The 17,244-nt window shown below is 40.8% G+C and overlaps 1 long non-coding RNA gene across 1 annotated transcript; it reads right to left on the bottom strand.

The window, feature by feature from the left end:
• Positions 1 to 4,080: 4,080 nt before the first annotated feature.
• LOC112482890 lies at positions 4,081 to 12,206 on the bottom strand. Its single transcript, XR_003047442.1, has 4 exons — positions 11,406 to 12,206; positions 10,584 to 10,679; positions 5,707 to 5,835; positions 4,081 to 4,590 (listed from the first exon to the last, which is right to left on the bottom strand). It is a non-coding gene; the product is annotated as an uncharacterized LOC112482890 (long non-coding RNA).
• Positions 12,207 to 17,244: the final 5,038 nt, after the last annotated feature.

The following is a 17,244-nucleotide window of genomic DNA, read 5'->3' on the forward strand; positions in this document are numbered from 1 at the left end:
CACGCATAGAAAGAGCTATTACTCCACTGAGACAAATGAGGGCTGAATATACAGCTTCTGAACAGCAAGTAAGAGAAAGAGACTGCGTAGAGAAGGCTGGGAACTGCAGGAGCCCTCTGGGAGCTGCGAGAACTCTCTGGATTTGGACTGGAGAAGCCAGTGACCACCAGTGTTTACACCCCCCACCACTTCGATAGAGCAGGTAAAGCTCTACTCCAGGGCTTTGGCCTACCCACAAGAACCTCCACAGTGCATTCCAAGTTACATGGCCCAGAGCAAAGCTTTTTCCTCCGAGCAAAGGGAGCAAATAGGAACAACAGGGCATCACCACACACACCTGGCCTCTTGGCCAGGAGCTGCTCCAACCAGGCAAGCCAGTGCCTCAGGTGCTGTAAGCACCTGCCCTACTCCAACCTGCTTCACAAAACTTCCTGGTACATAAAACCTACACAGAAGTCACTTCATAAAACCAATTTCTGTACGACGAAGAGAGAGACTGTATAGAAAAGGCTGGGAGCCACGAGAGCTCCCTGGGGACTGAGAATTCTCCAGTGAAAGGGGACAGTGATCACCACTGTTTGCATCCTCCTCCACCTCCTAAGGAGGGGTAGGAGCTCTATCCAAGTGCTCTTACCTGTCTGCAAGGTCAATGCAGCACCTTTGCAACACATAGCCTGAGACCCTCTAGGCCCCCAACAAAGTGAGCAAGCAGGATCAACAGGGTATCATACGTGCACCTGGCCTCCCCACCTGGGGCCACTCCGGCTAGGCAGGCCAGTGTCCCGGATGCCTTACACACCTGTTTGGCTCCTTCAGTCTGCCAAAACCATCCAGCACACACAACCAGCAAAGAGGGTGCTTCTTTTTCAAGACTGGAAGAGAGGGCTACTTAGTCTAATTCATATAAACAAACATAGATAGTCAAACAGAATGAAAAAGCAGGAGAATATACATCTCAAATAAAGGAACAACAACAAAAAATCCCCAGAAAAAAAAAAAAAGAGCCTAAGAAAACACAGATAAGTAATTTGTTTGATAAAGAATTCAAAGAAACAATCGTAAGGACACTCACCACAGCTGATAGTGGAATAGAGGAACTTAGGGAGAACTTTAACAAAATGTTAGAAAATACAATAAGGAGCCAAGTGGACCTGAAGAATACAATAACTGAAATGAAAAAAATACGTTAGAAGGAATCGACAGCAGATTAGTTAATACAGAAGAATGAATCAGCAACCTGGAAGACAGAATAGTAGCTATCGACCAATCAGAATAGCAAAAATGATTTTTTAAAATGAGGCTAATTGAAGGGACCTCTGGGATAACATCGAGTGCTCAAACATTCTCATTATAAGGATCCCAGAAGGAAAAGAGAGAGAAAGGAACAGAAACATTATTTAAAGAAATAATGGCTGATCTGGGGATGGAAATAGACATCCAGGCCCAGGAAGCACAGAGAGTTCCAATCAAGATGAACCCAGAGACCCACACCAAGACACTGTAATCAAAACAGCAAAAGTTAAAGATAAAGAGATCATCTTGAAGGAAGCAAGAGGAAAACAAGAGAAACATACATGGAAACTGCATAAAGCTATTGGCTGACTTCTCATCAGAAACTTCGCACGCCAGAAGGAAGTGGCGGGACATCTTTAACCCATTTCCCGTTTAGAAAAAAAAGTGCAGCTGGCTGCCAGTGTTAATTGGATTTTATATAAACACATTCTTTGAGGCTGAAGAGAATCTGACTGGTTTTGAACGTGAAAATAAAATAGAACAACTGTTCTTGGAGTTATTTCTAAACAGAACTTGTCTCTAATCCTAATGTAACAGGAATGCATAAGATTTAATAATTTTTTTGAGTGGTATATTTCAAAGCACAGAATAACATAAAGCGGAACATCACATTCTGCACAAAAATATCGTGTTTCTTTCCGGATCTTCCTGCCATCATTTGTTTGCACTATTTTTTCCAAAGAGTTATCGATATGCTAGAGTAATGTGAAAATAATAATAAAAGCGAGATATTTTGTGGCAAGCTTTGGGGGTAAGGTTAGAAGTGTAATTCACGAGTTATCTCAGGGTAAACACTACAGCTGCAAACACTGCCAGCGAGTATTCTCGGGGCAAATGAGAAATGGGTTAAAGTGCTGACAGAGAGGAACCTAGGATAATTACCAAGGTTATCATTTAGACTTGAAAGAGAGATGAAAATTTCCAGAACAGGCAAAAATTAAAGGAGTTCAGCACCATTAAAGCAGCTTTACAAGCGAGGTTAAAGAGTCTTCTTTAAGTAGAAAAGGAAAGGCCACAACCAGAAATAAAAAATATAAGAAAAGAGCAAAAATCTCACAGGCGAAGCCAAATATTTGATAAACCCAGTGTTTCAGACATTTAAAAGGCTACTATGAAGGTCAAACAAAAAAAGTATCAAACTAAACTCAAACTACAATAAGCAGCTAGAGATACACAAAAGGATCTAAAAGCGAGACAGCAATAACATAAAGCATGGTGTGGGCAGGGAATGTAGTCCTTCTAGAATATATTCAAAATAAAATGCCTATCAGCTTAAAATAGACTGCTATAAATACAGATATATATATAAACTTCATGGTAACCACAAAACAAAAAGTACAAAGAATAAAGATAAAAGAACCCAAACAAAACACCAAAGAAAACCAACAAACCACAAGGGAAAAGACTGAGATAAGAAGACAGGAACAGGAGAACTATCAGGAAAAAAATAACTTAATGACAGTAAGTACATATTTATCAATAATTACTTTAAATGTAAATGGATTAAATGATCTAATAAGAAGACATGGGGTAGCTGAACCAGTTTAAAAGACTAGCATGCTGCCTTCAAGAGATTCACTTAAAGTTGAAAGTAAAGGGATGGAAGAAGATATTCCAGAAAAATGGAAATGAAAAGAAAGCTGGGGCAGCAATACTCATTTAAGTAGGTAAAACAGACTTTAAAACAAAAAACATTAAAAAAGACAAAGAAGGACATTACACAATTATAACGGGGTCAATCTAAGAAGGGGAGGTAACAATCATAAATATCTATACACCCAGCATAGGATATCAAACTATACTACAAAGCAACAATGGTCAAAACAGGATGGTACTAGCATAAAAATAGACACATAGATCAATGGAATGGAATAGAGTGCCAAGAAATAAATCTTTATTTATATGGTCAATTAATCTATGACAAAGAAGGCAAAAATATAGAATCAGGTAAAGACGGTCTCTTCAATAGATGGTGCTGGGAAAACTGGACAGGTACATGTGAAAACTTGAAATTGGACCACTTTCTTATACCGTACACAAAAATAAACTCAAATGAATTAAAGACTTAAATGTAAGACCTGAAACCATAAAAAGTCTAGAAGAAAACATAGGCATTAAACACTGTGACATCATTTTTAGCAATATCTTTTTAGATACATCTTCTCAGGCAAAGGCAACAAAAAAAAACATAAACAAATGGGACCACATCAAACCAACAAGTTTTTGCACAGAAAGAAACTATTAACAAAACAAAAGCCAGTCTACTAAATGGAAGAAGTTATTCACCAATGATACCTGTGATAAGAAGTTAATATCCAAAATTTATTTAAAAACTCCTACAACGCAACACCAAAAAGCAAACAATCCAGTTGAAAAAAGAAACTGAGCAGTGGACCTGAATAGACATTTCTCCAAAGAGGAAATATAAATGGCCAATAGGCATATGAGAAGATGCTCAATCTCACTAATCGTCAGGGAAATGCAAACTAAAACCACAATGAGATATCACCTCACATGTGACAGAATATGTGTCATCAATAAATCAACAAATAACAAGGATGTCGGGGAAAGGGAAGCCTCGTGCACTGTTTGTGGAATTATAGATTAGTTTAGCCACTATGGAAAACACTACAGAGATTCCTCAAAAAACCATATGACCCAGCAATTCCACTTCTGGGTATTTATCCAAATAAAACAAAAACACTAAGTCAAAAAGATATATGCACCCCTTGTTCACTGCAGCATTACTAGTAATAAAAAAGATATAGAAACCATCTATGTGTCCATTAATAGATGAATGAATAAAGAAGACGTGGTGTGTATATACGCACACACATATATATCTAATATTACTCGGCAATAAAATAGAATGAAATCATGCCATTTGTGCCAATGTGGATAGACCTAGAAGCTATTATGCTAAGTGAAATAAGTCAAAGAAAGACAAAATCAGTATGATTTCACTTATATGTAGAATCTTAAAAAAATAAATAAATGAATGAAATAAAACAGAAACCTAGAGAAGTTGATGGGGTGAGAATAATAAAAAAGAGAAGAGAATGGAAAGCATTGTGAGCCGGCGTCTTCGGCCTGTCCAGCCGCTGGGACTGCCCGTCCAGTTAGCAGGGGCTTCCGCGTTCCTTCTGATTTGTTTCCGCAGGGTCCCCCGCTTCCTATGTCTGTGCTCCTTTCAGACATCTGCATCTGCTGACTACCGGTTGGACGCTGAGTCTTTAGTCCTAGTCTGCAAGCGATTCTCAGCAGGCCGTGATGTCCACTGGGCTCTATTCTGTGTCACTGGAAAGAAGGCAACACATCGAGCGGTTCGGAGCTCAGGCTTGGGTTTAGGCCCAGGCCCTACTACCTGCGGCTTTGGGAAATGCCCTGAAGTCTTCTCAGTCTGTTTCCTCACAGGTAAAAATAGAGATCATATCAGTATTAACCTGTTAGGGCTGGTGTGAGAGTTAAATAAAATCGTGCGTGGCGATCCACGCATGGTGACTGGAACATTCAATAACGTTTTAAATCCTCATTGCTTCTCATTATCCTCTATACCAATGCTGTATTCTCCGAGGCTGAGCAAACACTGATGTAAAGTAGCACAGTGGCCTTCGAGGCCAGGAGCAATTGCAGTCACCGTAATAAAAGGGAGGACAGAGGCAGCTTCAACAAAAAAAATGTTTCTCTGAGGGAAGACGAAGGACTAACAGTGAACAAACCTTCCACTCAGCTCCTTGCGCACCGGGATAAGTCTCCCTCGGTCTCCATCTGGAACCTACCACCGCGAGCACAGAACTAACCTTCTGAACAGCAGGAAACCCAGCCCTATTCCTGAGCGGCTCTGTCATTACTTTACAGACAGAAATTCTTTTTCTCCTGAAATTCTAAGAGAATAGTATGCTAAGCCCCGGTAGACCTTGCAATCCAGCTTGAACAATTTTCCCAATCACGGCCAATCTCGTTTCATGTGCTCTCCCGCAGTGGTCCCCCGTGATGTGAATCCAAGGCATCATCATGTCACCTATAAATATTTCAGCGTGCACCTCTGATAAAGGGCCCAGGACTTGGTTTTCACACTCCACTTGTTTCCCCCTGTTTAATTGACAGTATTGTTTTTCTTTCTTCGTAATCTAATGGTTCATCTCAGAGGATGGTGTCTTAGAAAGGAAGAAATGCAATGGCACACTCATAAAAATACCCCCTAAACTACGTGCTTAACCGCCTATTTACCTACTTTCCTCTACAAGTCTATATGAATGAGAACATAAAAATAAATTTAAATTAAATTAAGTATGTAAGTTCTGAGAGAGCAACAGAGATAGTTCTGAATACCTTAGGATACCGCCTGGAAAGTCTTAAAAAAATAAATAAAAATCACATAAGCATTTTATCCCACTAGTTACAGAAGCATACCGACTATGGAGTATGAAGCTTGATAGCCTCAGGATGAAGCTGTTTCTCCTTTAATAACGCTTCCATAGTGAAAATCCTTCTTTATCATCTCTGGTGTCCTCACTCATCGCTCTGGCTTTGATAAGTTTTCTAAATGGAGATAAAAGAAATGGCATCGTGTGCTCAATGGGACGAGAGGAAAGAGGGGGACTTGTGGTGTCCCCAATAGGTTGGGAAGACACATAATTTAGTCAGATGTGGGATAGCTGGTGAATTTATGCACTGTTTCTGTTTTAGCTAGTTTGACAGGCGAACAAATCTTCTGGATATTTTTAGACCTGCATCATAAACAAGATTTGTAAAAGTCTGATGTGACTGGGGATCTTGGCATCTAGAACTAGCTGTGTGACTCTGAGCAATCAGCTGAGGAGTCTCTGAACCTCAGTTTCTTTGTATTAAAAAAAGGCAGACTCAGGGGTTACTCGTAATGTAGAATGCGACCTCCACGAGGGCTGAGATTTTTGACTGTTTTGTTCACTGCTGTATTTGCAACACCTAGAGCAGCGTGTCTGACACACAGTAGGTGTGCAGTAGATGCTGAATGGGTGAATGATGGATGGATGAATTTCAGTTTCCAAACTCTGGGACAAACTGTGGAGGAGAATTTACTCCTAGTAATCGGAACTCGTCCAAATACGCACGCTAAACAGTGTGTGCACGAAATAAATGATGCTTCTCATACATATGACTTACCACTTTTCAAATATGCATAGGTTCTTTTGTGGTTGATAAAAATTTTAAACCGTATGATTAGTATTATGTAGCACTTTGTGAAATTCTTCGACAATATGAGCAATCGTTACATAGCACTTAGTTTGTCAGCTACTCTAAGCACTTTATATTACCTGACTGACTCTTCACGACACCCTATGAGACGGACACTTTAATTATCCCTATTTTGCACATGAAGACACTGAGGCAGAGAGATGAAGTGATGGATGGAATCGAGATTCAAATCCAAGCAACCTGGATACAGAGACCCTGCTCTACCCTGCGGTGCTTTATTAATATTGCCGAGGTGGCTTCTTTCGAACGCGTGTAGTAACTCCTAGACTAAAATGACGGCTAGGCTCATGGCCAGCCCATGAATGCTGTGATTCCACATAAGTCCTAATCCCTACATCAGTGACATTAAAACAGCAGTGCAAAGTACATTCGGAGAAACATTGGCTGTTTCTCCTGAGATCCATGGAGGTGATGTAGAAAGTTTTCTCCGATTAGAGATTAGGAAGGATTTCCTTTGTTTAGAGATTAGGAAACTGTGGCATACCATTCCCAGAAATTCGGCCAAAAGTCTGAGGTCAAAGGAATTTGTAGACCCAACCACAAGGCCTGTTCTGGTTTTAGCAGCCGCTTCTCTTCTTTCGGGGGCAAGTCAGGTAATTTCAAGCTGTGGTTTATTCCAGGTCTCTGTGGTCAAGGGCAGTCTACTGACATGTTTAGCCCACATCGTGCACTGAGCCAGTCTAGTGACACTGACTTATGACCTTCCCCCTTGGGACTCTCATAAACCATAAGTTACGACACCCAAGAGAACCCTGGAGAGAGTCAAAGCTTGGAATTAATTTTATTTTTGGCCTAATGGTTTCCTCTTCTCTCATTTCTGATCAGTCCTTTCTCAGCAGCTGCTTCTGGAAGCCAGCGAGCTTCCAGTTCCTTACACAACATTACTTAGCCTCATTATTCGAAGAAAAGTAGGAAAGCTAAAGTTAAGCTCTTTCTTCTCTAAGAGAAAAAAAAAAAATCCTAGGTAGTAATTACTCCATTGTCTGAAACGACACTCTTAAGTATTATCTTTCCATCAAAATTAGTCAGTACAGAGGAAGTGGCAGCACAAGGGAGTAGGTAGAATAAAATACTGTTTTCCTGTAGCTGCTGGTCAAAAGAGATCATTTAAATGTTGCTATCTACTTTGAAATGCAAAAGTGGCCATTAATTCTTGACCATAACAAGATTAAGTACCTGAATGTTGTTTTTCTTATTGTGGCCTTAGATCAGGGGCTCTTCACTGATTGGTTCCCAGTCCTGAAATGTTGGCCTGATAACAGGAACTCTGCCTCCTCCGGCCCTCTTTTATTCCCATCATGGTGACATTCATAAGATAGTCTATAAATAATTTCTCACACTGTCTCACTTTATCTTTTTGGCCAAGACGAGGAAGGTAGAAAAGACAGTGGAATGGAGATGTAAAGTTGAGAGATCTGTGTCTCTTCGGCACCCAGAAGTTCTTCCTCTCAAATCCTGAGTGTGGATTGGAAAAGACTTCTAATCGTTTACGTCAAAGGCATTTCTGTGTTTTATCTCTGGGAGGACAGGGCAGAACAGAAATTGGTCCTCACTCCTGTTTGTATGCTCCAATCCCATCCCTCCCTTTAGTACAGGCAATGCTTGGACACCTCCCTTCCTGATGGAAGTCGCTAGACACTCTTCTTATGATGAGGTCAGACTTTATCACAGCTCACGCCGGGGGGAGAAGCAGGTGCTGCAGCATCAGCTTTAGGTAAGTAATACTGAAGCTAATCTCATTCAGAGGAGTTCGGATGCTCAGGCCTCACACATTGCTCTATTGGAGAAGCTTTAAACTGGATCGTATCTGAGAGAGCCAGTTTCTCTCATCAGCCCTGGTCTCCTTCCTCCCTCTCTCTCCTTCTGGCTTTCAAAATTACAGACAGGGACATATATCTGTAGATAGTTAAGCCCCTGTTGAACTTCCTCTTCACACTGTAACAGGGTAGATCTCGTTGAAGACCAGGACACAGATGGTGCCTTCTCTCAAATACACCAAATTATCTCCCTAGATATTACTATTGGGAAGAGTGGTCGAGCTCAAGGCTGATATGGAAGAGTATAAGTAAATGAACGAATGGAGGCCATATATTCGGTATACTATAGCAAGGGAGTCAGCCACCATCCCATGCATTTGGCAGAGACTCAAAAGCGGGCAGAGGAGTGGGAAAGCTGTAGAGTAGAAGGAAGGGGTGGTTGAGGTGTGATCTGATGGGAGGTTGCACCACGGGGAAGCTGGAGGAGGGCTAGCTACAATTGGAGCATCCTATATGACTGGTTAGGGGTGCATTTTTGGTTAATTAGTCCTGAGCTGGAAGCAGGGGTTAAAAATAGGGAAGCTGACCGTCACTGGCCAAGCCCCAACTATCCCTGGCCTATTGCTGCAGAGGTTGTGTTTTGGCTTCTCAGGCTGGTTGCTGCAGAGACTGTGTGTCAGAGCTTTATTGTCACGTATGGTCTGGCCGTTGTCGGCTTGTATATTCAGTCTCTCAGGAAGGACGGCTAAGGAATGCAGCCCATCTCCAGTCTCCCAGAGGAGACATCTGTGACATGGTTATTATGAGTCTTCCTTCTCCTTCATCCTCTGGGTTCCAGATATCACAGAGTTCTCTCCTTGAGAAACCTGACATTCACTCTCTTCCTTCCACCAAGGTCTGGTCCAGACGCATCATCTCCTCTCCGGGAACTGCCGAAACCCTGACCTATCTTGACTCTTCCCTTCATTCTCCTGACCTTTAAGTCCTTCCAGCAAACTGGCCACCCTGAGGCTAATCATGTCCAAACCAGCTGCTTTTTGTGACACCCAGGCCCAAAGTAAATCCAAAACAACACCTAACATGGCTCTATCGTAATCAGTCAAGATCGAATTTGCAAAGCTTTCTGCCTGACTGTCAAGGTCACCTCATGGTCTGGTCCACATTGCCAACCCTGCTTGACTCCTCCCATGCCTGGAGACTACTCCCTCCCGAGCTCTCCCACACTGTGGACAGTAACTTCTGCAAGGAAAGGCCTGGAATAGCCTCCAGGTGGGCTATGGGCTTGCTCCTCAGTTTCTTGACGATGCATGGCCACAGGCTGTACCCTCACACCTGATAGTCGCCACACAGAAATATGTATTAAGATCAATCCCAATTCGTCTTTTAGATTTTTTTTTTTTTGGTATTTTATATTTACAAACATTTTTCATATTCATCATTTCTAACGACTTTCATAACAAATTTGGGAGGAAGTTTAATGCTATTTAATATTGTTTCCACTTTATGGGTGAGAAAATTCACGCTTTAATAAATTAAGAGATTTACCCCAATAGTAAAAGTGAAGAATAAATTAGTAAACAGTATTTTCGCAGTCTCAATTCTTAGAGCTCTGATCTGGGTATTCACTTAACACTTATATATATTTTTTATCATTGCTATAGAACACTTGGGCAATACAGAAAAGGGTAAAAACAGAAGGAAAAAAATCACCTATAATCATGCTTCCCTATAGATAACCAGTTAACATTCTGTATATTTCTTTGCAGTTATTTTCCTACTATTTTAAAATAATAGATCCCAAACTACATATAATTTGTATTATTCTTTGTTAATTAAATATATAACACAGGTATTTCCACATGTTTTTAGAATTTGTAATAAAAAATTTATAGCAAACATTCAATGCATAATATTTCATCTTCTGCACATATAAATTATAATAAGCCATGCCCGAACAGCTAAATGTTTAGTTTACTAACAGCATTTCTATTTATTAAAATGTTGCTATCAATTTTTCTGTCTCTAAAGTATCGTGGACCATTTACTAAGAGTAGTTATAAGATTTCTATCATGACAGCGACATTGTTTGATATTATAAAATTATTTTCTACAAGAGTAGCTTTAATTTAAACTACTATCAGTAGTGAATGGGAATAAACACCTTACCTTTTTTTATGGAGAAAACGGTGCCTCATTTTTACTTGTATTATTATTGTTTATTACTACTGAAACCATTTTTTTGGACATTTATTAGCTTTTTATATTTCCTCTCAGAAAAATTTTATGTCTCCTTACCTGTTTGGGTAATGGGTGGGATTGTGGCAGCTTTCAAATGAATGGGTATGAGCTGTAAAAATTATTTGTAACCCTCTGTGATCTCTTCTGAGGCAACTGTAAGGGAGGAATTCAGCATGGTGATCCCTCTACTTCCACAGACTTTGATTCGTCGTCTCCCCAGAAAGTAACTAAAAGCCTAGGGGCCATGTCTGGTAAGAAGAGGGAGGTGCTTCTCAACAGAACTAGACTGGAAAGCCCTTAAAAACAGGCATTCCATCCTCTTCTTTTATATCCTCGACACAGACTAACCCCTTCCCCGGCCACACTGAAGTACGTAACAAGCACTTGACTTCTCAGCTTAGAAAACTGGGGAGGAAGCGTGGAAGTACTCGACTTGCCAAGGGCCACAGAGCAGATCAGGGCATCCTGTTCCTCTGACCAGCAGTACATTAACTGCACCTCCAAGCTCCTCTGCTCACGTTCATTTACGAAAAGAGTATTAAACGTTTTCCTAACGGTTGCCAACATGTCTGTTGGCAAGAGTCTTTTAATTGCAAAATTTTCGAAACAAAGAGCATTTTAACTTCGTTTTATACGAATAATTATTTATACATAATCAAATTAATAAAAGTGTGATAACTCTAAACTGGGAATCTCTGGTAAATAGTTTTGGGGTTGGGTAAGAAATAAATTTAATATATTTGTGAGTCTATATGTATATTAGAATATAATTGGATTTTATTTGTCCTCCTGGGAGCTCACATTCCCAATTCCCTCCCCATCTCCTCTTCCTTCATCCTCTCCTACATACATACACCCCCTGGTAGAGTCCCTACTCACCCCAAATCTTCAGGAATAACAAAGTTCAGTCTGTGTCAGCGCTTGCCTCAGCCTTTCTTACTTCCTCTCCCCCTAACTGGCCTCACAATCCTACTTTCCAGGGTGCAAGAGTAGTTGATTCTGTCTTTATTAATGACACTAGGCACTCCTACGCTTAGAGTAGCCTTCCTGGCAGGAATCCAAGAAATAGAATCACCCTGAATCACAAGACACCCAGTTAAATTTGAATTTCAGATAAATAACGAATCATTTTTAACTATAAGTATGTCCCAAATATTGCACGGGATAGACGTGCTTATAAAAAGTTATTCGTTGTTTATCTGAAATTCAGCTTCAACTGGGTGCATTTTTATTTGCTAAATTTGGCAACCCGACCAGGAAAGCAACATCATCGAGGTACTGACGGCATCTATGGAGCTGTCCCACTTCATGGGCACAGTGAGGGGAACGAGCGTTCCCATCAAGACCACAGCTGCCCGGCAGCCAGGTCTAGATGTGGTCAGACCAGCAAATGACGGCCGAACGCACACAGCCGGCCAAACTGTGAGACTCAGGACCTTTCCCACTGACGTGGAACTATTACGATTACAGAGATTTCAACAACTGGAGAAATTTTAATAATCAGAGCCGTTTTAACTGTCAGAATATTTTTTTAAACCATAAGAAACTACGAGAAGTAGCACAGATAATAGTGCTATTTAAAACGCCCCCCCCAAAAAACAAAGTCTGGCTTAATGCTATTGACATAAAGAAACATGAATTCGGCGAAGGAAAACTGCATGAGTAGAAATTGGAGGCAGCCTGGCCAGGCGGGGCTTCATCTGCCCCCAGCCTCTGACCCTGCCGTGCCTGCATACCTCGCCTCCACCGCCTCCCTCCAAGGTCCTCAGAGGACCTCTCAGCGTCTCAAACACTCTGTTCAAACACGCACTGGCATCTCTGGAATGTAATAAAGATGGTTATCCAAGAACAGAATGTGAATCCATATCAGGTATGATTTGAGCCTGTGAGTAATCAAGATTTAAATATTCTCTTTGGGTCATAGACATAGTTTCCCAGCTTATAGTATATGCAAAGTTTGAATCTTGCCAGCAATGGTGTGGTTGGCGGTGGGGCGGGGGCGTTAAGTCTTCGTTAACTAGCCCAGAACGTCATCTTGGTGGAGAAAAAACAGCCGCATTTGAGCCTGAAAGATAAATTTTAAAAATGGATTTCCCCCCAAATTATGGGCCTACTGGTTTCATTTAGCATGTCCCAGTAAAAGAAAACTTTCCGCCTGCCTTCCAATTGCATCTCAGCAAGGATATTTTTACTTTTGCATCTTAGTACCTTCAGCTAGTGAAGAATCATCAGAGTGAAGAATAAAAAGCATTTGAGGAAAAGATACTGCAGCTAAGAGTCAGAAATTGTCCCTATCTTAATGAGTGACTTAAGTTTTTAATAATTTGGATTTCTTATCTGCTAGAAGAAAATACTACCTACTCTATGTCCCATAAGGTTTATGCATTAAAGACATAAAAGCACTCTGCAAAGTTAAAAGCATCCATAAACATGGCAATCATATTTATATATCTATGTCTATAGCGGCATTATTCGCAATAGGCAAAAGGCGAAAACAACTCAATGTCCATCGGCTGATGAATGGATAAACAAAATGTGGTGTATGCATACAACTGAATATTATTCAGCCTTAAAAAGGAATGAAATTCCGATACATGCTATGATGTAGGTGAGACCTGAAGGTATTATGCTACATGAAATAAACCACTCACAAAAGAACACACGTTGTATGATTCCGCTTATATTCAGTACCTAGAGTAGTCCAATCCATAGAGGAACAAACCAGATCCGTGGTCGCCAGGGGCTGTGGAAGGAGCGAATGGGGAGTATTGTTTAGTGGGTACGGTTTCAGTTTGGAATGATGACAAGGCTCTGGAGACGATGGTGGCGATGGCTGCATGACATTGTGAATGTACTGAATGCCACTGGACTGTACACTGCAAAATGACTAAAATGGTCAATTTTATATTTTACCACAGTAAGAATACATACTACTCTATACACTCTAAAATAACAACATAATTTATGGAAAAAGCAATAATTTGAATTGATGGATTTACTGGTGTACACATCCATAGTTGAAGTGGGTTGCAGCAAGCCTTCACCTGGACTGGGTTTATGTAAAAGTGCAGGCTCAGCCACCCACATCGAAATCTGATGTGTCTGTGTGTACAGAGGGAGGAGGCCAGGTGGCTTTGAGACAGTTACATCTAAGAATTGCAAAGCAAATTAAGGACTCTAAAGGAAGTTCATATATCTGCGTTATAAGAATAAGTTAAACACTTGATTTTCCCCAAAATTTACCATCAAGTAGTTCAGGAAAAAGCTTTGAATATCTGCATATTTTCTACATGTTGAACTTCAAATCTGCAGTTTTTGAGCCTCTGCCGTGTGTTTTGATACCTTCTTCTGTTTCCAGTATTCTAACACTTACTTTACTACTTACCTCTGTGAGGTCTGTGAGGACAAGGACCAATGTGTTGATTTCCTCAGCTCTGAACACACAGGGCTGGCACTTAGTCGGTGCTTACAAAGCCTTTATGAATGAATGAACAGATGTGCAGGGGTGATGCAATCATAGGATAAGCATATTTTAGAGCTAAATAGGCTTTGTGATTCTGTCCCTTTAGTGGGCAAACGTGTCCTAACATACCTACGCCCGAGACCCTCCCTAGAGAGCTGCAGGGTTCAGGGCCCTCTAGGGAAAGTTCTAGGGGCAGCAGAACGGCAGAGGGATTTTCTAGGTGCACCTCCCTCTCTCAGTTAAGGCTCAGGGGTTTCTGGACTGAATGAACCAAGGTTATCACTATCTTCTCCTTGGAACCCCCTTGGGAATATATAGGTTTCCATAGGAATCGAAGTTATTCTGAGGACTTCCTGGTTACACATCCACAATGAGATTCTCAAAGCCACTCAGGAAATCCAGAAGGATCCCAACTTCCATCCCTGCTTTAAATTCTCTGGCATATTAAGTCACTCTAGCCCACGTCTGCCATTCAGGTCGAGATGGCTGATGCGGTAGGGAATCAGGTGCTACCAGACCTGATTGTTTGGGAGAAGATCATAGTCTAATAGTTTATGGGAAATTTATAGGTTTTTTAATTTTCAAAATATCTGTGAGCCAAACATAAGAAATATGTGAACCAGAAGTTTCCCTGAATATATTAAAGGTTCTAAAACTTTCAGCTTGCAAGTCTTTTAGAAAGTTTTTAGATCGATCTTCCCTTTTTTTCTTTCCAATCTTCTTTCTTCCATCCCTGCTCTCTCCTCCCTTCTCCCCGTCCTCTCTCCCTGCCTTCCTTCCATAATATTTATTGAGCAGCTACTATTTCCAGGAACTATTCTTAGTACTGAAAAATAGAGAAAAAGAAAGATAGTCACAGGGATATAAGTAGAGCCTAGGGAATAAAGTCAATAAAATTGTAATAACTATGTGTGGTGCCAGGTGGGTACAAGACTTACTGCAGGGGGGGGGGTCATTTTGTAAGTTATAAAATGTCTAACCACTATGTGGTACGCCTGAAACTCATATAATACATCAATTGTAATTTAAAAATTTTAAAAAAATACTAAGAAAAAAAACACTATACAAAATCAGAGTTTCGATTCTGGCAGGACAGGAGAGGAGACAGGCAATAAACAAAGAAATAGACTATCTGGCGATAATCGCTATGGAGAAAAATAAAGCGGGCAAGAGGAGTAAGGGGTGGGGAAGGTGCTACGAATTTAAATAGCGAGGAAGGGAGAAAAACAAGGGGCTGGTGGGGACCGAGAGAGGACGGAGCCATTAACTTGCTTAAACCCTCTCACACTAAGAACCTCCGCTTCTCATATGTTCCCGTGGTCAAGCATATCGCTGCAGGTCTCTGAGTGAGGCTGGTGGTAGCATTTCCCTCGGGACTTCCAACCTGTGCTACCGCGATGGCGGTTGAGGAACCAGTTCCGGAGCCTCCTCCTGCTTGATGCTAACTTGTGCTTTTGTGGAAATTTACCAGCAATGTGCATTTGTTAATTCACTCGTTTTTGCATTTGCTAAATGTCTACTAGGTGCCGAGCACAATCTAGAACGCTGGGGCATCAAAGCTGGAACAGGCACAGCTGATGCTGCCCAAAGAGCTTGCATCTAGCACTAAGAAGCAAAGATAAAGATGAATAGATGGAATAAAGTATCTCCGATGTACACACACACACACACACACACACACACACAGTATCACTTCTGGGGACATCAGGGCTGGAACAGCCCGGGAAGAGAGAGAATGAGGATGTGTCTCAATCTGGAAGCATAGCAGTGAAAGTCTCATTATTTATAAAGTCTCATGTATTACTGACTTGTATGTCATTAAATGTCAACAGCAATATATTAGCCTCCTCGGTTGACATATTAGAATCAATTGTGAAAAATACATCAATTCTTGCCAATAAATGTATTTCTTCTCTGAAGGAACTGTCCACTGTTGCATGTCTGATTTCATCTGCATAATACTCAGCCAGAATTTTTGTTCACGCAATTCAAAAAAAAAGTTATTAGTGCTGTCTATGCCCATTTACTATGGAAAAATATTTAAATCCACGTTAACTTCTCACTAATGATGTTCTGAACACAGAAAGACATTAGGGATTAGGTGTGCTTATCCCATTGAAATCAATTATAGGAAGGAAGGGTTCCTACCATGAACCTATATTTCTAAAGCATTCGTAATTGTGAATGCCATGCAGTTATTTTGTTTACTAGCTCTTGGCATTCCTCCAGAGGGCTAGAGATGGGGCAAGCAGTCCCTTTCACAAAAGGAGAAATGAGTCTTGCCATGAGGTGTGGTTTGTCAGTGGTCATAGGACTGGGCACTGGAGTGGCAAGACAAGAAGCCACAAAGTCTGATTCTTGAAGTATCATTCTTTAGATCAAAGATGCCTTTGGCTCAGTCAGCTACAGAAGGGTTAGAGGTATGCAAAACTCAGGCAGAAGTAGTTTCAAAATTTTACACTCTGACAAACTAAGGTAAAATCATGAATTAACCTACCAGCTTTTGCACCAGGGGCAGAATACATCACAAAATTTACCTGTTTTATTTTCAGTGAAATATATTTCGGCCCTCTGTTTTTATCTTACACTACTGGACTTTTTCTTTTTTTTGAGATATAATTCACATACCATAAAATTCACCCTTTTAAAGCATATAATTCATAGGTTTTAGTACATCCCCAACATTGTTACATCATCACCACTAATTCAGAGCACTTTGGTCACTCTGAAAAGAAACCCCACACCCCTAAGCAGGCATTCTCCATTCCCCTTTCCCTAGTCCCAGGCAACGACTCATCTGTGTTCTGTGTCTATGGATCGGCCTAGTCCATTTACATAAATGGGACCACGCAGTATGTGGCCTTTTGTGTCTGGCTTCTTCCACTCAGCATAATGTTTTCAAGTTCCATCCATGCAATAGCATATGTCGATGTTTCGATCCTTTTTATGGCTGGGGAATATTCTACTGTGTGAATGAATCATGTTTTGTTTATCCTTTATCAGCTGGTGGACGCTTGAGTTGTTTCCACCTTTTGTCAATTGCGGCTAGTGAAACATTTTCTTTATCAATTCATCATCTGATGAACATTTGGATTGTTTCCACTTTTTGACCATTACACACATTCGTGCACATATTTTTGCATGGGCATGTCTTTATTTCTCTTTTCTATATACTTACTGACGGAATTACTGGGTCGTATAACTTTGCCAAACTGTTTTTCCAAAGTGGCTGCGCCATTTTACTGTCCAGCCAAC

This window comes from Pteropus alecto, unplaced genomic scaffold (genome assembly GCF_000325575.1).
Source record: "Pteropus alecto unplaced genomic scaffold, ASM32557v1 scaffold16, whole genome shotgun sequence".
Classification (NCBI taxonomy): domain Eukaryota; kingdom Metazoa; phylum Chordata; class Mammalia; order Chiroptera; family Pteropodidae; genus Pteropus; species Pteropus alecto.